This window comes from Macaca thibetana, chromosome 6 (genome assembly GCF_024542745.1).
Source record: "Macaca thibetana thibetana isolate TM-01 chromosome 6, ASM2454274v1, whole genome shotgun sequence".
Taxonomy (NCBI): Eukaryota; Metazoa; Chordata; class Mammalia; order Primates; family Cercopithecidae; genus Macaca; species Macaca thibetana.
Window position 1 is genome coordinate 150,462,265 of NC_065583.1, and position 25,616 is coordinate 150,487,880.

The following is a 25,616-nucleotide window of genomic DNA, read 5'->3' on the forward strand; positions in this document are numbered from 1 at the left end:
TGGAAGAGAATGCACAGTTTATACCCTAATGCTGAGCGAGGATAAGAACAGTGATGAGAAAGGTAGATGAAATAGAGAATTGATTCTGTATTTGGCAGCTGAGGATAACTGAGATCACTAGAAAGACACAGTAATGTCTCAACACAGTTTTTAGGGTCAGTGGTTGATAGAGCATATACATTTTAACAAGCTTGAGGATTTTTCTCCCAGTAATCTCTGCAATTTTTCTAAAATAAAAAAAAAATTCCTCAAGTTGCATCATACATATTGTTATCTGAGGATTTATGCCACTTGAAAATGAAATGTGAAATCCAGTTTTAAAGAATAGTTGAGTCTTGCATGGTGATTTTGAAACTAGAATGTGTGAAATATAGCCAAAACAAGTTTATATTTTAGATATTTATCATACTATATACCTATTACTAATTTATCTTTTTAGTAGTAGCAACATATTAGTTGCCTATTTAGCATAAACTGATAATATATTCCATACAAGAGAGTTATAAACTTCTAAAAGGATACATTGCCACAATTATTCTCTGAAGATTAAGGAAAGCTTTGGTTTGAATGTGTTCCCAGAAGAGCATGAAAAGCATGTGTTAGAAACTTAATTAAGACAGTATTGGAAGGTAGGGCCTAATGTAAGGTGATTAGACCATGAGTACTCTGTCCTCATGAATGAATTAATGCCACTATCTACAGAAAGAGTTCATTGTCACAGAAGCAGTTTCCTTATGAAAGGATGCTTGACCCCCTTTTGTCTCTTTCTCTTAGCCTCTTTTTTTCCTTCTGCCATGGGTTGATGCAGCAAGGAGGCCCTTGCAGGATGCTAGCTTCCAGAACCACGAGTCAATAAATTTCTCTTCATTGTAAAATACCCAGTGTGTGGTATTCTGTTACAGCAGCACAATCAGCATAAGACAAGAATAATAATGCCCCCTCGCCTTTGACAAACTTTAATTTCAGATGTTAATAAAAATATAAGAAAGTTTAAATGCATTATGTCTCTTGCTATTTCACTAGGTTAATGTTAATTTTCAGGAATAGCTTAAAATCCAGATCTTATTTTCTGCAGCTTATTTACTATCTAAGTTAGTATTCTTAATGTAAACTTCTTTTAGATAATATTTATTATTTTGGCAGGAGAATCATAAAAATTGAACATAAAATTTATTTGAATTACGAGATGCATCTTCATAAATGGTGTATCTGTCATGCAGTGTCTAAGTCATTAAACAAAATAAGATAGTATTAAGTTTATAGAGGAATTACAAAACTAGTGTGGAGAATTCCTGTAAACCCATTCCTGTGCTTCTTTTAATTTTAACATTTTATATTATTATAAAATATTAATCAATCCAACAACTCATCCTTGGTATAAGACTATGAACCTACAGAACCTATTTGAGTTCATTACATTTTCTACTAATGTCCTATTTTGTTGTTATTCTAGGATCCAATCTAGAATCTCAGATTTTATGTATCGCTCATCCTTAGTCTTCTATTATCTAAGTCAATGATATCATGTATGGAAGTCTTACTAATTTGTTAATGAAGGTATGTGGTAAAACTTTATTAGTGATAGAAACATTTGTTATTATAATAATTATATTCTGGATTGCTAGAGACTACTATCTTATATTCTATTATTTTGACACTTTTGAAGAGTACTGGTCAGATATTTTAGAGAATGTCTATCAATTTGGTTTCTTCTGATGTTTTCTCATGAGTAAATCAATGTTATGAATTATTGGTAGTTCTCTTTATTAAAAAAAATTAAGCTTTCATCTCAGGAGTAAATGAGAAAATTTTACTAATGAGGTAAGAACAGCTTAGAAGTTAAATAAGGTATTGATTTTAGTATCTTGGAAAAGATAGGTAAGGTTGATAATGAAACTCATTGTCAACAGGTTCTTATGACATAAAACAGAAAGATGAGGAAGTGAAAACAAGGAAGTTAGACATTTGTGAGATTTTCTTTATTTAAAAGGATGTTGTAAAAATTTGGTAAAATAGTGTTTAGACTTTCAAAATGTAAAGTGTACCAGACTTTCTCAATTTATGCCTGGATATCACCTGAGGGGATAAGAATGATAATAATCTATATAAAGACAATGACTTTTTGAAAGCTTATTATGCGTCAGCCATTCTGTTTTTTGACATTTACACATTTGTTTCAAATGTACAAAAAAATTTCATAGATACAATGTTGTTTTGAAATATGTATACATTGTGGAATGACTAAAGCTAATTAACATGCATTGTTTCACATATTTTCCCTTTTTTGTAGTGATAACACTTATAATCCATTCATTTAGCAATCTTTAAGAATACAATGCATTGTTATGAAATAATCAACATGTTATGAACAGATCTCTTCAGTTATTCTTTTATATCTTACTGTTTTATATGACATTAAATGATTGAGACAACTCATTTAGGTAGGCACTGTCAATATCTCCACTTTAAAGCTGAAAATGCTAAGGACATATATAAGGTAACTTGCCTAGTGCTAACTAGACAGTGAGAGAACTGGACTTTGATAATTCTTTTGAAATATTTCATTGTACATAATATCACACCTCATTGATTTGTGAAACCTTTGGGACATTTCTATAAATAACTTCCTGTCTTTGAACAATGCCAGCCAATAAAATATAGATAAAGTAATCTGGATGCGGTTCTCTGATACTCTCCCAGCTTGGAATATTCATTGTTTAGTAATCATCTCTAGCAATCCAGAATGATTTTTTTCATTTCAGCTTGGACATGAGTTTTAATTTCCAGTATAAAACACCAAATTATCTTTATTCTTTCAAATGTAGAGTGCTATATTTTCTTTAGTGTTTCTATAGGTATTTCAACTACTAGAGAACTAAATACATATATATGTATACCTACACACAGAGTGAATATATGCTATACAGTTCTCAAAGATTTCAAAGACATTTTGCAAATGTTGTATATGTATAGTAGATGTTTCTTCGCATTCTTCATGCACTTACATGCATTTTTTTCATCTACCATTTAAGAGCACTGCAGTAATTATAGATATAACAGTAATAATCCTTTTACCATTGGATGGTAGTTCCACATGCCTTATTTCACGTACATATATTACTCAAATAATTGAACAATACTTTCACCGGTATTTGAAACAACAAGAAATAAGGCAAAGAAAATTTTATTGACAATTACTTTCTTTTACTTCCATTGGGATATAAAAACTAATTTTCTTTGGACCTCTTCTGTTATTTTTAAGGAAACTATGCACAGTTGACTCTGGCTGGTTCTAGCCCTCACTTAAATTGAGAGAGAATGTGATATAGTGTATTATGTTTTATGTTATTTTTAAATATCTCAGATTGCTGTAAAATGCTTTTGTTTTCTACAATTAGTGCTGATTTGTCTTCACGAGAGCTACTACCACTTGTGACTGTTGAACACTAACATATGACTGGTTAAACTGAGGAACTCAATTGAAAAATGATGCAAATTTAAAATACTTCAAAACTATGTTTTGAAGAATTAATAAGAAAGAATATAAAATATGTCATTAATAATTGGATTCCATATTAAAATAATACTTCATTATATTAAATTAAAAATATAGTAGAATTAATTTGTTTCTATTTCCACCAGAAAATTAAAAATCTCATTGTGGCTCAAATTTTTTTATCCATTAGTTATGCTGACTTGGAATATCATTTTGCATGTTATATTCATTTTGAATTTTGCTTAAAATTTAGAAAAAACATCTTTCCAAAATTATATGGGCAATCTTATTATTAATTAATTTTAATTTGTCAAAATGCAGAAACTGAAGAACAAAATAGAGATTATGCAACCAAAATATTAAAATCAGATAACTAAGATATTTTTGGCTAACTATGATTATGAGACAAAAATTAACGCAAATACTTAAAATTGTTGTATTAGGTACACAACTGCATTGAAATAAAAGGAAATAGTAAATGGAATTCTTACTTCAGAGCCCACTAAGGTGATGGTGAAATATGACTTATCTGGGATTTAATATTTTGCAAATATTTATTCACATATTATGTTATGTATATACATATTCAAACACAAATTTTAATAAATATGAAGATTTTAAAAATACACAATGGTGTAACTAAAATACTTTTCTGGCCTCTAGTCTTAAAAAATGGAAATTTTTCTTATTGTCACATTCTTCAGCAATTTAATGTACCTAATCAGCTTTCAGAAGGATATATATTATATTCCATTGTCTATAAATGGTGCTATAGAATTCTAATGTTAGCAATTCATGGTTTAAGATGAATCAATATTAGTAGAAAACAAATAATTCCCATGCACAACTTAGTGTTCTACAAAAAGAAAATTCAGCAATGTGCATTTGGTATATTCAGTTTTAAAGAAATACTTTATGCCAAATGATTTATAAATGTTTGTTATTACCATCTAGCTCTTAGAGATGCATACTATTATTTTGAACCTTATTATACATAGCATTTATTTCTGAAAATAATATGTTTTTAGATGACAGGATCACTTGAGGCCAGGAGTCTGAGCCCAACCTAGATAACATAGCAAGACCCTATCTCTATAAAAATTTATTTTAAAAATTATTTGGGTGTGGTCCCAGCTACTCTGGAGGCTGAGCCAGGAAGATCACTTTAGTATCTTAGTTTAAGGCTGCAGTGAAACAAGATAGCACCTCTGCATTACAGCCTGGGCTATAGAGCAAGACCCCTCTCTAAATAATAATCGTAATAATATGCTTTATTTGATAAGAGTCTGAAGTAGAATCTCCTTCTAAGTAAAATATAAACTTTATTCACCAAATGAATAAAATACACACACATACTTTTTATACTTAAACTTGTTTTTGAAAAATCAATATTCTGATTGTTTTGGTGAAAGTAATGTTTCTTTTCCAAATGACTACTTTGAAGTTCTACTCTATTTCTTGGATTCTAAAGTTTTAAAATGATGTATATTCTTCTCCTTTTTCTTTATCTTCTTCTCTATCTCCTTCTGGTTCCTTTTTTTTTTTTTTTTTCTCTCAATCTACTTCTTGGCAAATACAAAAACCTGCAAAAAAAATTTTAGTGCATAAGTAATAAAGGAAATACATGTTTGTTGCCTCTTTTGTCTTGTCTTTCAAATCTAATCTTAAGTAATATTTCTTCTGAAAAACACTTCATATAACCTAGAAGACACACATTTTATATCATCCTTACATATATCTAGTGAATTGATCCTTTTGTTATTGTATGATTAACCTCCTTGTCTGTCATAATACACAGTTTTATAATTCTACTTGTTTTTGAAAAAGTAGTCAATCTAATTATTTTGGTGAAAGTAATTTTTCTTTTCTAAATTACTTTTTTCAAGTTTTACTCTTTCTTTTTCTGAAGTTTCAAAATGATGTGTCTGATTTCAGGTATATATTTTAGTTGTCTTCATAAAATTCATGTATATGTAGTATCTATGTCCAGTTAATCGTTTTATTTTCCAGTTTTATTCTCTACATGCATCTAAATCACATATTTATTGAAATACTATTTATCTACTTCTCATTTGGACTCTATCTAATCTGCTATTAAAACTATGAATTAATTTTATATATTTTATTTTTAATATTTTTAATTTCTCAACATTTTATTTTATTTTTTCCTTATATCAGTTTGATTATTTTTATCATGCCTGGTACATTACATTTATCATCTATTTATCTTTAAAAAGTCATAATTACAATTTCTGTCTGTGTCTGACAATCAAGTATATTCAGTCTTCTACAGATTTCATCAGCCCACCACTCCCTGTGACCTGTCATCTTTCTTGAAATTATATCTGATATAATTACTTGAGTAGAAGTGAATATTTCAGATGATTGTCTTTTATTTCCCCCTATCCAAAATAAGAGAGCACTACCAGTACAGCTTCACTATAAAGTAAAATTTTGATTTGAGATTCCCAGTATACACAGCTTGAATTTGAAATACAAAATCACTTAAAGACTGGATTCCAGATATAAATTATTATGAACTTTTTTCACCTTAATTTTGCAAGAAGACTTGATATAGATGATTATTTTTCTTTCACAAAGAAGATGTAATTTTAGTTATTTCTTACACTGAACGTGTTACCAGGAAGTGCATTAATCCTGGGTTTTTAGTCTTATTTGGAGAAACAATTCTGCCAAGTGAACAACTCTTTTCTTGAAGGAGTGATCTGCACCCCTTAGGGTTTTGGAAAAGAGAAGGCTTCCAGAATTGTGTAGGACAAATAGTAGGACTAATCTTAAGATGGTGGGAATGTTGGTGCTTAATTCAATTGATCCCCATCTTTATTTTCTTGGGAGGTGTGAGTAGCCATACTCATTAGGCTTCTTAGACTAATATTATACATTTAAAATGCTGAAAGAACATACTTGCTGACTTCTAATTTTAATGTAATTGAAAACTATTATTCAAGGTTTTAAAAAAGTAATTTTCTGCAATAAAAACCTTAAAAAATTAGTTATTGACATAACATAGTAAAATAATCACAAAAGCAAGCTCAAATGTAGAGAACAAGAAAAGAAGTGCAGTGCAAAATTATGAAAAAAAGAAAAAGTAAATATATATGTCAATTAAGTTAATAAGGACTGAATGAAAAATACAATAATGTGTCAGTTTTAAAATAAATATGAACCTTAAATCCATATATAAAAGTGCTGTAATTGCCTAGAATTTTCAACAAGGTGGGTAAAACACTATTTATTTTTCTACTATAATAAATTCAAGGTTAATACTGTAATCTCCATAATAGTAAAATAAAAAATAGTAAAATAAGGTGAAATATTAATATAGAAATGGTGACAGCAATAAATATCTTTAAAACACACACACACACACACACACACTTGCAAAGCAAAAAAATGACAAAAAGGGAGAGTCCTTAAGTAAATATGAAAAGATTCAAACCTCGTTATATTATTAATAATTATAAATGTAAACAAAAAATAAAATTGTGGCTATGCGGGTTGTAAACAAGGCAAAACAAAACTATATTCTCCTTGTCAGTGAAGCACCTTAAATAAGAGGTTAGATATGCTGAAAGCAGATGAAATTTAAAAAAAAACAAACAAAATAATATGAACATTAACCAAAACAACTTCAATGTAGCCATACATTATTGGAAAAAGTAGACTTTGAGTCAGTAAGCTTTGTAGAGGTAAAAAGTGATATTTCATAAAGATAAAATGACAGCTCCACAAATATAATAATTTTTGAATTTTCATACACCTAATAATAAAGGTTCAAAATTTATAAGCAAAGTATCAATTAAACTAAAGATATTATCTACAAATTTGCAAGCATAGAAGAAAATTTTAAGACACATTGTTCAGCAAAAATGAAAGACAATTTACTAGAACATTTCTAAATGTTGAATATTTAAATATAATACTTTGAAATAAGCTATGTATCAAAAAGAAACTGTAAGAGAAAATTGTTGACTTGAATGTTAAAAAATATGACATATTAAAATATGTGGGAGGCCTCTAAAACTGTGTTTAGAGAGACAGGTAGACTCTTACGTATTTGTATTACAAAAAATATAGATGCTGAAAACCAATGATGACAATTTTAGGAATATTGAAAAAAGAACAGCAAAGGAAAACCAAAGGATATAAGAGAAACACAAAATATAGAAATCAGACATCAATGAAAAGAAAATCAACATAAAGTTGAGTCACAAAGTCAAATGTAGTTTTCTTCAAGTTTTACAAAATTAATAGACTTTAATTTTGTGACTTTTATTTTAATTAATAGGCTTTAGAATTTTAGTGAGAATGATCAAGAATAAACTATAAAGAAGCAAGGCATACATTTCCGATACTGGAAATGTGACAACACTACAGCTCCTACCAACATTAACTTGCAAAATAATATTATGAACAACTTTATGGCAATAATGTTAATCACTTAGATTGAATTAAAAAAACTGAGTAAAACAAACCTAAAAATCAGACACTTGAAAAAAGAGAGGAAAAATATTGATTATGTAATTAAATATCTTCCCACAAAGATATTTGTAAGCTCAGGTGACTTGACCAGTGAAATCTTTCATGCATATGAAGAAAATACTACTAATAAATAGATGTTGCGTAAACCTTCCAGACTTCCACAAAAACAGTGTTTTATATTATTTTATGACTCTATTATACTTTAATACCAAATTCTGACTAAACATTACAAGAGATTATGACCAACACACCTGATATTAAGAAACTGTAATACTCCCAACACTTAACAAATTAAATTAAAATACACACACAAACACATGCACACATACAAACACACACACACACACACGTATATATATATATGAAAAAAGTTATAAAGATAATATAACTTTGTGAAGGAAAGAGTTAAGCAGTTGGCCTGTGAATCATTTCTCTCTTGTTGCCAGGGGTTCGGGAATGTGGGATATCTCAGGAAAGATAGTAGGCAATGACTTGGTCTATTTTCCTTCTAAACCTATTGCTAAGGGACTTCTTGCTATGTAAATAAATAGAATTTGCTAGGTTGAGGCTTCTAAACCACCAAACCCTTTTAGAATAATGCCCCTAGTTGGGATTGCTAATTAAAAAAAGGGAGACAGAATATATATTGATTAATTGGTCAAAGTTTCCTGGAATTACTACATAATTTCTTTGGAATTACTTTGGAATTTTCTGGAATTACTACATTATTTTCTTTGATATTAAACAGACAAGCTTCATAACAATATACTTGCTGCCATGTGAGGTTACTTCAGGTCTTACTTAGAGGACACATGTTGAATGCAGGCCATGGAGTATATGATTGACATGGGAAAAAAGGATCCGGTATCCACACTTAAAGGTCTATGGCTTTCTCTCTTTTCTCTGTGCCTCTTCATTTTAGGTATTTTTGAAAAAAAAATTAGATCTTTGATGTGAATGAGTCTGATTTACAGTTGTAAATCAGTCATACTGTCATAGTAGCTGTACTGCCTACGTAGATTTAGACCAGGGGTCATTAACAGAGGTATGCGGCTGAAAGGAAAGTAATTAGAATTTTATTCCCTGGCATGTTAGTCTGTTCTTGTGTTGCTATAAATAAATAGCTGACACTGGATAATTTATTTAAAAAAAGGCCAGAGGGGTAATTGGCTCATGGTTCTGCAGGCTGTACAGGATGCATGTCAGCAACACCTAGTCAGCTTCTGAGTAAGGCTTGCCTGAGGAAGCTTTCAATAATGGTGAAAGGTAAAGGGAGAGCCAACACATCAAGTGATCAGAACAGGAGCAAAAGCTGGGAGGAGGGGCCACACAGTTTTAAAGAAAGAACCAGATCTTATGATAACTCACTCACTATCAAGAGGGTATCACCTAGCCTTGAGGAATCCTGCATGACCCAAATACCTCCCACAAGCCCCAACCCAACATTGGGGGTTACATGAGATTTAAACAGGACAAATATCCAAACTATATCACCTGGTGTTTCTTAGCAGTGCCATGGTTAATGGACCTGCTGAATAATTTTTGTCATGGAGTCTCAGAAAAAAATGAGTAGGTTAGTACATCGTTGATTTTAGATATTATGCCATAGATGGCATTGGTTGGGTTAATGACCAACTTAAATGACTGCAAACTTTTGTAAAGACTTTTATTTTTATTTTATGAAAATGACATTTAACCGGCTATAGTAAATTATAGCATTAATGCAGGGATTCCTCAGATCTGTGCTGACAAAAGTTAATCTCCACCAACTTCCCAAAACAAAAAGAAAACTCATTGAGAATGGAAAGAGTACTGATATGGTTATGCTTTGTGTCCCCACCCAAATCTCAGCAACATGGGGGTGGTTTCCTCCCTGTTGTTCTCATGATAGTGAGTGAGTTTTCATGACATCTAATGGTTTTATAAGGGGCTCTTCCCTCTTTGCTTAGCACTACTCCTTCCTGCAGCCTTGTGAGGAAGGTGTCTTGCTTTCCCTTTGCCTTCCATCATTAAATGTAAGTTTCCTGAGGCCTCCCTAGCCGTACTGAACTATGAGTCAATTAAACCTCTTTCCTTTATAAATTACTAAGCCTCAGGCAGTTCTTTATAGCAGTATGAAAATGGACTAATACAAGTACTATGAGTATAGAGTTCCTATTCAGCTTTGTGATACCTGTCTATCTACATATCAATAATCTATTAATCTACAGTTGCCCTTTATTTATATAAATCCACTATATATTTAAGAGTTCTGAGTATTTTTTTTAATGCTTGGTAGTTTTCCATAGAAATTTGTCTCATTATTGTTACTGTGAATGTTTTCAGTATATTTTCTACATATTAATATATGTAGTCACAGTTATTTAATTATTTAATGATATTACCTTTCTTTCACCTACTAAATATAATGCAGGATTAGGAGATAATTTGAACTCTACCTTAAAAATGCATTGAGGATAAAGGGAAAATATCCATTTGTATAAGTGGCCATGTGAACATTTTTTCCCCTTTGTTGTTTTATCCATTTCTTAGGCAAATTTATAAAATAAAACGGTATGGGAGCCTAATCAAGCCTATCTGAGAAATGCTTTCCTAACGATTATGGAATTCCTGTGCTCACTGTTACAAGTTACTTTTATAAATAAGTATTCTTGTTAAAATTTGCTATAATTTTCATATGTTGTGTGAGTTGTATGTCTTGTTCATTGAGGAATCTGAAGATTTTCTACCTCTTGGCTGCTAACACTGATGTGAACACTCATAGCTTCTTAACTGATCTCTCTCTTTTTTTTTTTTTCAGCTTTGCCAGGGGAATTTTTATAAAAGTAAATCAGTTATCAATTTTTAGGTCAAAACTCTACAATAACTTCCCAATTCAAAGCAAATACCAAAGTACTTTAAAAGGCCTCAGAGTCTCATAGGATCTGACCTCCCTTTATCCTTCTGGTTTACACATCACTACCTCCTCATATCTCCCTTTTCTCTGGTCCCACAGGACTCGAAGATGTTCCTCAATTCACCACAAGAGCTTCTATATTGGTGTGTTTACAGTTGTTAAAACTTCTGCCTGAAAATCTCCCTCATAACACAACAACCAGAAAAAGGTTTTTTCCTGTGTTTGGTCAAATGAAACCTTCTCATTAGTGATTCTTGGAATTTTCAAAATTGTATCTTTCCACCCTATAATCCTTACATGCTTACCTCTTAATTTAGCATCTTATAATGATCTACCATGGTATGTATTTTTATCTTTATTATTATGTATAACCTGCAGTAGAATGCAAGCTCCATAAAGAAAATAATTTTTGTTTGCTAGATTCCTTATTTTATGCTTGGCTCTTACACAGTGAACCAGAAATATTTTAAAAGAATAAATGAAAATGCATTCATGGTTGTTATTTTATTGTCAACTTGAACTATATTTTAAAATAATATACTCTTATTTGGAGTAACAAAAGGAATTCTGAATGCAGTTTCCTATATTTTGAACTTTGCCTTACTATTTATTTATATACTAGAAAATAAGGATGTGCTTCTCTGTACCTTCAATTTCAAAGCTATTTTTCTATTTAAAATAAAACCAAAAGAAATACATTTTTGAGGCTGCAAAAAGAAGCAATTATTTTTCTTTAATGAATCCATGTGTTTAGTTGAAGTGACTTTCATTAGGTCACTCAGTGGGTAATCCTCAAATTGCCATCACCACACCCATTTTTAAATCCCAAGGATTTTAAATTTTTGTTACAAATTATAAAGCATTTTTGTAGTACTTGTTAAACTTCAAAGTATTTTTTGAACACAAAACTTTCATCTTGTGAAGTCTTTTAAAAATATTAATAGGCCGGGCGTGGTGGCTCACACCTATAATCCTAGCCCTTTGGGAGGCCAAGGCAGGCAGATCACGAGGTCAGGGATGGAGACCATCCTGGCCAACATGGTGAAACCCCATCTCTACTAAAAATACAAAAATTAGCTGGACGTGGTGGTGCACGCCCATAGTCCCAGATACTCGGGAGGCTGAGGCAGGAGAATTGCTTGAACACAGGAGGCGGAGTTGCAGTGAACCGAGATGGCACTACTGCACTGCAGTCTTGAGACAGAGCGAGATTATATCTCAAAAAAAAAAAAAAAAAGAATATCTTAATTCTTAACCACTTTGAAGAAGAATGCTTAGATAATAAATAAATAAATATAAACTTAATTGACATACCAAATATATAATAGAAAAATCTCTACAACGTTCTTATTCTGGTAGAAGGTTTGGCAAACTACTGCCCATTGACCGTATCCAATTTGCCACCTGTTTTTGTTAAAAATGTTTTATTGGAAAATAGCCAGACTCATTTTTCATGTATTGTCTATGGCTTCTTTTGTATCACATGGCAGAGTTAACTAGTTGCTACAGAGACATAATGCTTGCAAAGCTGAGTAATATTTACAAAGAAAGTTTTCCAACCTTGGCACTAGTAGATAATAAGGGTCTAGTTCTGTGAAATGGAAAGGATAAAAACTCTATGACTTCCTTGACGTTTCTGGAACATTAAAGTCAGTTACTGCAGGCCATATTTGCAAATATGACAGACCAAGCTAGTCAAACACTAAAACAGAGAGTTATCATAAAGAGCACAATATACTTTTGTTGAAGATTAGATACCAATGCTATGTTGGGATAAACAAATGTAGTAAAGATGGATTTTAACAAACACATAAAAAACTATCAGGTTAAATAGCCACTCAGTTGTGTCATGCTTTGCTGTTTGTCAAGGATTACAACCTATTCTACTTAAATGCTCCTCCAGTTCTACATCCAAAGTGTTTTTTCCAAAGTTTTTATCAAAGTGCACTAATCTTTAAAAGCATCTTGTGCCTAATGTAGAGATCTATTGAACACTATGCTTATCCTTGGTTTGAAGAAATTCTTCAGCAGTCAGGCTCACCACATAAGAACGAAAGGTAACAACCATGGCACTGCTTGTTAGAAACAAATTTTGATTCTGATCACTTTGGGCTCACAGCTGGGGTAGGTAGTAAATAAAAATATTTTTGTCACTTGTAGGAAGAAATGGAAAATTATTCAATAAATACCAATACATAGAACAATATGAAGAAAAAAACTGGAATAACCATACAATTGAGTTCAGTAAAGGATAAGTTATCTAAACCACAGGGGAAAACTAGAAGCATGTGGGAGGCACCGAATATTAAAGTGTTACTCTCCAAGTGTACTACCCATTTCTCTCTAAGAAATCACTATAAAATTTAGTGTCTGAAGCTGATCCCAATCTTGTATTAACTCATAAATCTGCAGTTTTGGCAGGGTTTGTGGGGGAAAGACCTATTTCTGCTTTATGTGACATCACTTGGGGTGTCGCAAAGGGCAGCTGAAAGAGAGATTTGTTTGCTTGCTCACTTGCATGTCTAATGGATTGCTGGGGTCCCTCAGCTGAGAACTCACTAAAGGACTGTCAGGAAGAATGCCTCCATGTGGCTACATGGCTTCTTCAAATTATGTTGGCTGTGTTCCAAAGGCAAGCATACTAAGAGAGAGTCAGGAAGCGCTATACTGTTTTTAGCTTCAGAAATCATGTTTTAGCACTTCTGCCACAGTTCAAGGGAAAGGTACGTATATTCTACCATTTGACGGTACAGTAGCAAAGTTCTAAAAAGAACTCAGAAAGAAACTACATATATCTTTTTAAACTATTTAGGGGAAATGCAGATGCTTCTTGACTCCTGATGGGATTACATCCTGATAAGCTGAAAATTGAAAATATTGTAAGTTGAAAATATATTTAATACACATAACCTACTGAACATTATAACCTGGCCTACCTTAAATATTCTCAGAACACTTACATTAGCCTACAAGTGGGCAAAATTATTTAAGAAAAAGCCTATTTTATGAGAAAGTGTTGAATATTACCTATAACTGACTGAATATTGTACAAAAAGTAAAAAACATATTAGTTGTATGGGTACCCAAAATATGATTTCTACCGAATGTGTACCAATTTTGCACCATCATAAATGTCAAAAAGCATCAGCTGGGCCATTCTGATATCATCTGTGTAATCTGCCATACTGAAGGTAAAACGTCATTTTAAACAGTATTTATGCCATCACTTACTTTCAAATCTTGTTGACATAGGAAACATTGCATATGCTTTGTATTATATTGCATCTTGCATAAAAATAATTCTAGAAAAAACGTGGGAAGAAACTCATGCAAGTGAACTCAAAGTGTTCTAGGCATCAAGTTAATTGTTTTTATTTAATTATAGTATTTATTTTGCAATATGAATGAAAAATAAAATGCGTGGATAAAATGACTCAGAGAGTTTAATTTGCTGATGTTCGTCATATACCTAGTGTTAGAGAGTTGAGTGTTAGAGAGTAGATTGTTGAATAGCAGCAGAAGAAATCAAAGTATGCAAGTTCTTTTGTAGTTAGTGAGAGTACAACTTCCTATTAGCAGATGGCTGGATACACAAAGGATTGACTTGGTAGCATTTTCCTGATAATTGTTCCTGTGGAGTAATTCTTATGAAGAATGCTTAATGCCAAATGTGACGCCTGATTGAAATCCTACAGGATGATCCCTTTTCTATTATCATGAGTGTTTTATAACTTCTTAATCCTTCTCAATGGTTTTGAAAACACTGGTTGAATGCTGGCCAGCCCTCCAGGTAGGTGCAAGTGCTAGCTGATTCATTGTACCACTGAATACTTAGGGAGAGATTGGATGAATCAAAGGTGAGGATCCCTTTTTATCACCTTCCTACCACGCTCAGGTTTGCTGAAATTCATTCTTTCATTGTAGCCAAGTATTTACTTACACGAAAAACACTAAGAAACACTAAAAACATAAATTTATTAGTTCACTGTTATTTAAATTCCTGCTCTATTTTAGTGAAAAACCTCAGGAAGTTAAAAGGGTGGACATGGTGATATGATTATGCCAGAACTGATAATACCTGTAATTGTTTAAAATACAAATTACAATATAACCCAATCAACAAAAACATAAAAAGAGGAAGAATGGGGGTTGTCAGGAAAGTAATTTATGCTACAATTTTGAACATGTTGTATTTGATTTTTTTTGTAGTTGATGGGATTTGGCAAAGGGTCTAGGTAATAGCACGTGCATGAAACGTGAAGCACTAAGAACGCATGGGATGACTCTATTCTTAGTTTACATCAACAGCTCTTCAATTCCATTGAGAAAGTATGTGTCTGTTTTACTTTAGATATTCTACCTAGTTTTACCAGAAACATACATATGCAAAACTCATTTTGGTCAATATCATAATTTACCATGTGTCTTCCTCATTCACAGGATATCCTCACTTTTCTGTGATCATTTGCTCGTCAAGTCTTAGCGCGTGACTGAGACCGTTGGGAATCATTTAGTCTTTAGTGTCTTAGGGAGGTAACATGGAATATCATTCCAAGAAAACCAGTAAAACTGTGACGACATTTTAAAAAACAAATGAATTATTTGAAGGACAAAAATCAAATCACACTGTTATGTGTATATTAGAGTCAAAAGGAATAAAGGACGGTGTTAAATTTTATGAGTATGGAAGTGGTGTAATGTTTACCATCTGCTCTTGAAGCCAATCTTTTCTATTGCACAAGATATTCAGTAAATCATTACCCCTGTGCAGCTATACATGGCACATAAATTTGAGGGAGGAAATAGTTTGCTCTGGTACAGTAAATCCTAAATAATAATTTTGAATATTGAAAATGAAACATTTCCATAAAAACAGAAGAGTTATATACATTGTGAGCAATCTCATTCTTTCTGAGGACAATAAAGGGATATTTCTAGCTATGAATGTAAATGTATATTAAATGCATACTGAATGATAAATAGTTGAAATAACATTAAACAATTGCCAGGGTAAAAAGAATGAAATGATATGACTACAATGGCATGCTTCTCCTTGAGTAAGCTTTTCCAGCTAAATTATGAGTACAATAAATGGACATATTTATTAACTCCATTTGTGCTAGAGGCAGTACATATTAAAATATTAGTTCCACTTGCTTTTCAATGTCATGCTCATATCCTTTATAATGTAAAGGAGATTTATGTATTTGTTGGAGGTTTTGTTTATCTAGGTATATGACTTGCTAATTTTGTTAGATAGAGACTTGCAGAAACTGAGAAACTGATCCAATTGTGCAAATATTCAGAATTTTTATTAGGGTGCCAAGTATAATAAACTATATGTCTACATTCTTTGATCTGTTTCTGAGAAGACGGTTTTAAAAAAATGGACTGTCACTAAATATTTCAGTTTATCTCCATGGATCTCAATGAAATCAAATCATGTAATAAAGGCTGAAACTTCATCTTGCAGCATAATATGCTCCTGTCACATTTTATTAAAATGACAAGGTTTAAACCATAATTCATGTGTGCAGGTTTGTTTCTCATTATTCACAGTTATTCTTTTGTCCTTAAGATTTCCAGTTTAGAAATGCTCTTCAAAATTTAAGACAGTAAGTAAAGCTCTCACAATTACAGCAAAGGTATATTTTGTTTGCTACTGAATAATTTATATTTATAGGAAAACCTTCCCTTTCTCCCAAATATTGATTGTGTGTGTGTGTATGTATATATGTGTGTACATACATTTATTGTACTTAGAAACAAGGCAAAATTCTACTATTTGAATGCTATGTTGCATGATAAACATGAATATTTCAAGTATATCTTATTTATAATAATAAAAATATAATATTAATTTTTAAACATCACATATCAGATGCTCTCAAGAATTTGCATGATGGTTAAGTTTTTTCTCTAGTTATTTAGGAGTTAGCAACCACATTCTCATGAAAATTTCAATGAATCAGCTTGCCTACATAAAAATAAATAGTTATTTGTTTTACCAAGAAAGCATAAATTATATAAATAATCTGAGATAATTTTGAGCATCAATTTCTTACAAAAATGAATTAAATATCTTAAAGCAAATATGTCAGGGAAGCACAGTGACGGGTGACTAGCCTGACCTAATTTTATATATATATACACACACACACACACATATACACACACACACACACACACACATATATATATATATATATATTTTTTTTTTTTTTTTTTTTTTTTTTTTTCTAGACGGAGTCTCATTCTGTGACCCAGGCTGGTGTGCAGTGGCATGATCTTGGCTCACCAAAACCTCCAACTCCCAGGTTCCAGCGATTCTCCTGCCTTAGCCTCCCAAGTAGCTGGGAATACAGGCATGCACCACCATGTCCAGCTAATTTTTTGTGTTTTTAGTAGAGACGGGGTTTCATCATATTGGTCAGGCTGGTCTTGAACTGCTGACCTCATAATCCGCCAGCCTCAGACTCCCAAAGTGCTAGGATTACAGGTGTGAGCCACCGAGCCTGGCCTATAACCATTTTTTAAAGCCTGAAAAATTGAAAAGAAAAATGTAATACTGTGAAATGACTAAATTGATGAACAATAAAATAGACCAGAAAGTCTAGAAATTGACTCAAATACATTTGGAACCTTATTCTATGAAAAAAAAAAAAGGCCACCCAATCAGTGATCTAAATGGTATATTTCATAAAATTGTTTAGACAATTGGGTTGTCATTTTATCGTTGATTTAAGCATTAACCCATACGTATAGCATTAACCAGAACAAATTCAAAGGATTCATGTTTATATATATGTATATATATTAAAAAACATGAGTTTATTAGAAGAAATCATGATAAAATTGCTTTATCATCATCATGTGAGAAAGGTCTTTTTAAATATGGACTTATACCAGATGACCACAAAAGAAAGTTTAGTAAAATTGACTACATAAGACTTGGCAAAAGAAATGACCAGCCTTAGAAAAATACTTGCTACATTTTTCCAATATGGGTAAAATTTCCTAATAGATAATAGACTAAAATTTAGTATCAAATAGATCAAAAACACGGCAGAAAAATGTGTAAATGCTATAAGGAAGTAATTCACAAAAAGGGCAACACATTTTCTTAAAGAGATGAAAAAATGTGGATTTATCAGGTGGTAAATAAAAATTAAAACTACATTGAGGTGCAATTTTCATTCTCAACCAAGCATTTTCGTGTATTGAGAGTAGTATATTAAAATTTTAAAAGCCGCAAATGAAAAAATTATAAATGTACCTTACAAACAAGCATATGTATACAGCTAGAAGAAGCTTGTCCCAATTCAAATAAAATCTTTGTTCAAATCTAGATTCATTCTTATATATTTTAGTTTGATGAATTATTAGTATTAAAAAAGTGCAAAAACAATGGTAAGTTATATATAAAAGAAGATGAGTCATATGGCAAGCTGGCCTCAAACACCCTTTCTGTATCACACTACATTTCTGATGACAGAAGATAATATATTTTTAAATTAAGAAAGACTTATTGAGATATAATTTCCAAGTAGTAAAATTTTACAAATTTTAAGTGTATAATTGTATTGATTCTAAAAATATGTAAGCCATATGTAAAGTAGATTTATATTTCCTTCTCCCCCAATATTTTCTCTTCTACTTACATTCATTTTCCTCCCTCAACCTCTGGATCCTGAAAATCACTGATCTTTATTCTCTCACTTTAATTTTGCCTCTGTTACAGTGTCATATAAATGGAATCATACACAGCATAGTCTTTTGTGTCTGTCTTCTTTCATTTAGCCTACTTTTTAGATTAACCCATATATCTGATTTAAAATATTTCATTCTGGGGCATACCAAAATAGTTTATTCAATCATTATTAGGCACACATCTATTTTTAGTTTTAGGTTATTAACAAATTACTGTGGACATTCAAGTATATTTTGTGTGTCTATCTGCAGTATAAGAGTTCTCGTTTCTCAACTCAACATCTTTGCCAACGCATGATATTGTTATTTGAAATGTACCTTTTCCAGTGATTATGTAAAAGTATTAGACTGTTAATTTTCATTTCTTTAATGACAAATGATGTTGACACATTTTTCATGTTCTCGTTTACCATAAACTTGCACACACTCGTATTATTTGGTGAACTGTCTTTGTCTATCTAATCAAGTAGCCTATCCTTTATTTGTTGAGTGCTAATAGTTTTTACTTACGTATTTGATTTGAAAATACTTTCTCCCACTTTGTTAGTTTGCCTTTTTAACTTACTGTCAGTGTCTTTGGATGAAAAAAAAAGTTTAATTTTAATGAAGGCTAACATTTTTGTATGTTACTATTTGTGCTTTTATGCCCTGTGTAAGAAATCTTTGCCAAATGCAAGTTGGATTCCTCCCCAGGATTGCTCCAAAAGGCTTTATAATTTTAGCACTTACATGTAATCCTATGATCCATTTCAAATTAATTTTTTATAAGGTGTGAAAAAAAGGTAAAAATTCTTTTAAAATATAAATATCTAATTCTTTAAGGAACAAATGTTGAAAATGCTGCCCTTTTCAATAAAAGCACTTGACATCCTTGACAAAAATCAGCTGGTCACATTCACGTATGTATTCAGGTATGGGTATTATGGCACTCTATTTTTTTCATGAATATGTCCAACCCTATTCTACAGTATCTTGATTGCTATATACTTCCAGTAAGTTTTAAAATTGCAAAACGTAAGTGCTTCTACATTGTTCTTCCTTTAAAAAAATTATTCAGTGCCAGGTACTGTAGCTTATGCCTGTAATCACAGCTCTTTGGGAGGGCAAGGCGGGAGGAATGTTTGAGGCCAGAAGTTTGAGACCAAGCTGGTCAATATAATGAGACCCTTTCTCTACAATTCTTTTTAAATAGCCAGGTGTGGTGGGACTCACTTGTAGTTCCAGCTACTCAGGAGTCTGAGGTGAGAGGATTACTTGAGCCTGGGAGGCTGAGGCTATAATTAACTGTGATAACACCACTGCACTTCAGCCTGGACAACAGAACAAGAACCTATCTCAAAAAATTAAAATTAAAAATGAAAACAAAAAAATAAAAATTATTTAGCATAATATAAGCTATTTGCATTTCCATATAAATTACACATTTAGTGTTCAATTTTATCAAATAAAATATTGGGATTCCAGTTGGGAGTGCATTAAATCTGGTGACATTAGGGGGACAATTGACATTTTAAAATATGGAGGCTTCTCACAGATGAACATAGTGTGTATCTCCATTCATTTATGTTTTCTGAATATATTTTAGCAACATTTTGACTGTATAGGTGTTACATACACTTTACCAAAGTTTCCCTCAATATTTTATATTTCTGATAGTCTTGTAAATAGTGCTATTCTCAACCACAAATTTCCCCTTATTTGTTGAAAGTACGTAGAAGTAAAGTTTTAATAAATAATACATTAATCTTGCATTCCATAGAAGTTAAACTCACTTCTTAATTCTGATAGAATGTTTGTAACGTATTTATAATTTTCTACATAGATGACCTGTTATTTGTGAAAAAAAAGTTTTTATTTTATTTTCCTCCTCCTTTCTAATCTCCATGTCATGTAGTCATTTTTCCCATCTTATTTCATTGCTCAAATCTCTCCCACATTGTACAATAAAAAGAGTGGCAGCAGATCTCCTGTCCATGTTACTGAACATATCAGAATTCGATCTGTCTTTAGTGTTAAATACATCTCAGCTTTTCAATTATTTTTCACAAATGCCTTTATCATAAAGTTGAGGGAGTCTCCTTCTCTTTCTAATTCAGCAAATAATTAAGTGTTTAATTTTACAGGTGATTTTTCTGCAAGTATTAAAATGACAATGGTTGTTTAAAGTCTCTCTTTATTGCGAATTATGATCATTTTGGGATAGTAAATATTGTATTGTTTGAATGAACAACATTTGTTCATAACATATTTTATCCTTTATAATTTACTGCATTCAGTGCCAGGTGCACAATTTGTGGGGTCCCGTGCAAAATGAAAATATAGGCCCTTTTTTCACAAAGCGAGTAAAGAGTGCCATTAAGGGTACTAGGTTATACAGCTTGCCCTTTCTTCCACTTCTTTTTGTTTTTTTATTTTTTATTTTTTAATTTTTAAGTTCGGGAATACAAGTGCAGGTTTGTCACATAAGTAAACTCATGTCATGGGGATTTGTTGTACAGATTATTTCATCACTCACATTTTAAGCTTAGTACCCATTAGCTATTTGTAAATATACTAATGGTGATTTTTGTTTGCCATGTAATATTGTTCTATGTAAAGAAAAAGCAACATTTTTTAATTTTAGAGTGACTTTTAACATTCATTCATATACTGTGCAACACCAGTTTTAAATGCAGATATAACAGCATTTAACTCCAATGTGGGATCACCAAAAATACACAGATCATATTATGTGGATCATACATATTTTATTCTCAACAGAAAAATGGAAACACTGAAAAAATGTAATTCAACTATTATTATTTTGCTTCTTGATTGTATGCACACTATTAAGACTATCATTAGCTTACTGATGAGTTGGATAAACGGGGGGAAATCTATAGATTGGTTTTTTTCATTTTACTTCTATGTCATGATTTTCAGCATAATTGGTTGGCCTATACAGAAATGTTCATATGACAAATGCAGTTTCTTTGGATTGTCAGTGCCCTTGCCTAATCAGTCATACCTAGTAATGGAAAGAGCACAGAATTATCATGGCCTTGATGCATGGTTTTTCAGGAAGACTCCGAGTGTGCACTAGGTAAGCCACCCTAAAAGGTGTACCCTGTGCCCACTTGGAGTCTCAATGAACTGCCATGCAATGTGGATTCACTAGCATCCTGAGTTCAAAGGGTGTCGGAAATGGTACGTGCAACTGGGGCAGCAAAGAATGAAAACATGCATTTTTCTGTGACTCTCTGCTCACATGCATGTTCTATGATCAAATCAGAGTTTGCTTACAAAACACAAGTTTAAAGATACAATTAAGCATTTCAAGATGGTGACATGTGAGTATGAAACCAAGTATGGGAACTCTACAAATGCTGAAGTCTAACTGCATAAGTCACAGGTCCATGGAGCTAGCCACGTTACACATGCGAGATATGCCTGTGTGTGTGTGTATATATGTGTAGGTCTAAATGTTTTTTCATATTTTGCAAATTAGTGTATTATTACGAAGGAAAAAACATTCAAGTATTTTGTCCCTCACATTATAAATAAACAATTATAAACATCTTGTTCTAGTTGTATTTACTCTGTAATATATTCACCTTTTTATACATTTTACATGGAATTTTCTCATTTAAGTACCTCCAGGGAATTACAGTCTTTTACAGGCTCAACTAGTTACAGTTATTTTATTATTATCATGACATGTTCTTATTACAACTATTGACATTTTCAAATATTTGATAGAGTCACTAAATCTATCCCTTTTGTATGACACCTATCCCTGTGTCCATTTTGAGTCTCAATGAACTGCCTATCATTATTTATAGAACACATGTTTTCTAACAGTGTTACCAAAGTCAATCTTAAATTCTCTTTGCAACCTAGGGACATAAAGGAATCAATGACATCCAAAGTATCCCTTTGAGGGACAAGAGTATAAGGCACATAATGAAAATACTGGAGTGGTGATCACGGGAATCTAAAAGTAATAAAATTGTATAGAACTAAATGCACACATACATACAAATGAATGAATGTAAAACTGATGAAATCTGAATAAAATCAGTGAATTGTATCAATGTCAATTTCTTGGGAGTGATATTGCACAAAATATGCATGATCTTAACATTTTGAGAAACTAGATGAAAGTATATGAGATATCTTTATTTCTTTCGACTGCATGTGAATCAACAGAAATCTCAAAATATTTTTTTTTTTTCTTAAAAAAAGGAAATGCTAGGGAGGAGCATCCTTAGCATAAATCACCCAAAATTTGTATAACAGTGACATTCAAAGAGGTAAACTTTCTAATATTCTATGCAGGATCAACAACTTTTTTTCATTTTTTCTCAGCTTTAATGAAGAAAAGACACCATGTTTCTTATTTCTTCACCTCTTTTTTTAACACACCATCAAAGTGTGAAAGTACTAATCTTGGATTCCAGCCTTATATAATTTTATTTTTACATAATATGTTACCTTTAATTTTCAAATGTTACCTATGATGTTTGCATTCTGTTTTCACCTGGATTTGTAAATGAAATCCTTAGATTTAAGTAGTTACAATAACCTACTCAGAGGAAAGATAAACCTACAAAGACAAAATTTTACCTTATTTAATGACAGATTGACTAAAATCCAAGCTCCTACAATTCTATACCCCTAAGGAGGAATTAGTCTCGTGTTTGACATACAAAGATGGAGCAGCAACACTTTTTTGAATCCTGCAACGATGACAGGTATAACTCAGGGTTTAGAAATTTGTAGAATAACCAGATATATTTGCCACTTTTCAAAAGAGATTCTAAGGTATTGCGGTATCTATAACTTCTATAGGGATGTAAAAATTTCTGGTCAGCAGTTTCAAGAATATCATTTACTTAGGAGTGGTTCATATTACCTCATAGTGGCTGTGATGTGGAAGTCAGCCAGAAACAGGGTGATAAAAGTGAAAGAGGTAATTATCTAGAGAACTAAAGCATAATGTGCACTTGTGAAAAGACGAAAGAAAATGACTAGATGCTTGCTTCAAATAGAGAGGTGACATTATAAGTCCAAGGGAAGAAGCAGTAATGTATTGTTTTATAGCTTATATATATGCACCATAAAGAGAAAATAGTGTGATACTTGGTAATGAGAGAAAGATAATCTGCAGGAAGTCGGCTTTAGACATTTTAAGAAAGCCTCTTTAAATTGGCCAATGACTTCTGCAAGGACAAATTTTTTTTATACCAGATATAAATCAGAGAACAGATTTCATCCCTTAGTAACATCGTAATCCAAGGATAATGTCTATCAATATTCCCACATTTGCATAATTAGGAGGGATGATTTTTTTTTTTCTCTAGTTGAACTGTGATCTGGAAACACGGGTGAGACTAGCATTTTAATTACTCCTTATTGGGGACATATCTGTAATCTTGATAGCATAAAGGTTCATTCTTTTTTCATTTTACAATTATAAGTAATTTGTGGGGGAAATTCTTATAGACTCTGAACATGTGGCTACCACTGCTGTAGAGAGAAAATTTTCCAAACACTTGTGGAACAGCACCTCTGTTTTCAAATGCTCCTTTATAATGTGCCCTTGCTGCTGCTCTCCTATCAGTAGGTAAAACCTAATTTCCTCCTCCGTAAATCTGTGTGGGTTTGTGACTGCTTTGACCAATAGATTGCAGTGGTGGTGCCACTGTGTCACTCCCAAATCTGGGTTAAGATGATTTTTCTCATGTTTGTTGAAACTGGCATGCTTAGAGTGCTGAACTAAAGTGTAAGAGGTCTGACTTCCTGAGGCCACTTGCTATGTGGAAGCCAAACAACACTGAGAGACTACATGAGACTCCATTGTTACTACAAAATTTTCATAGGTATGTGATGGCATCACACTGTGATTTTAATTTTTATCTATCTCTATCTAATGATAGATAAAATTGTGTATCTTTTCATACGCTAAGATATTATCTGTATATCTATGCTAAGTGTTTAAATCTTCTGCCTGTTTATTTCATTTGGACTGTTTCCTTATTATTTAAAATTGAGAGTTCTTTATGTATTCTGAATGCAATTTCATTATCAGGATCATATTTGCAAGTATCTTTCCCAGTATTAAATTGTTATTTCACTCTCGTAACAATATCTTTTAAAAAGCAGATGTTCTTAATTTTAATAAAATTCATTATGTAAATTCAACCACGGTTTATGGATTGTGCTTTTAATATGGGACCTAAGTAACTTTTCACTGATTTTTTTTCTATGTTTTTGCCCATGAGTTTCATAGTTTTAAGTTTTATTTTTAGGGTCATGATCCATTGTGAGTTTTTTTGGCGTATAATATAACATATGGATTGAGATTCATTGTTTTTGCATGTAGATATACACTTGTTCCAGTTCCATTTGTTAAGAATATATATTTCTCCACTGAATCATCTTTGTAACCTTGTTGAAAATCAAGTGAACATATGTAAATTGTCTATTTTTAGACTCAGTATTCTGATCCATAGTGTGGTATGTCTAAATGGATGACTGTAACACAGTATCTTGAATACTGCAGCCATATAATAACTGCTGTATGTAGAGCTTCTTCTCTTATTTTTCAAAACTGTTTTGGTAACCCTAGTGACTTTTTATTTCTAAATAAATTTTAGAGTTAAATTGTCAATTTCTGCAAACAAACTGGCTTGTCTTTTGGTTAGCATTGCATTATATAGATTGGGGAACAAGTAGTATCTTAAAATATACAGACCATGACATTGTGAATTTATCTTGTGCTGATATTTTTGTATTTCTATAAATATCCCTTGGTATTTGGGGGAACAACATTAAGTTACTGGAAAATGTTTTGCTCCTTTAGAATCTTGCTTTGTGAGCTGGAATAAGAGCAGTTTGTTTGTTTGTTTGTTTGTTTTGGGGTTAATTTTGCCTCACTACTCAGGCAGATTCTTCTAGGTTCCCTACTCAGAGTCCATTATTTATATGTGTATTCTGTTTTTATTGAGGGAAATAGGCATTATTCCTGGT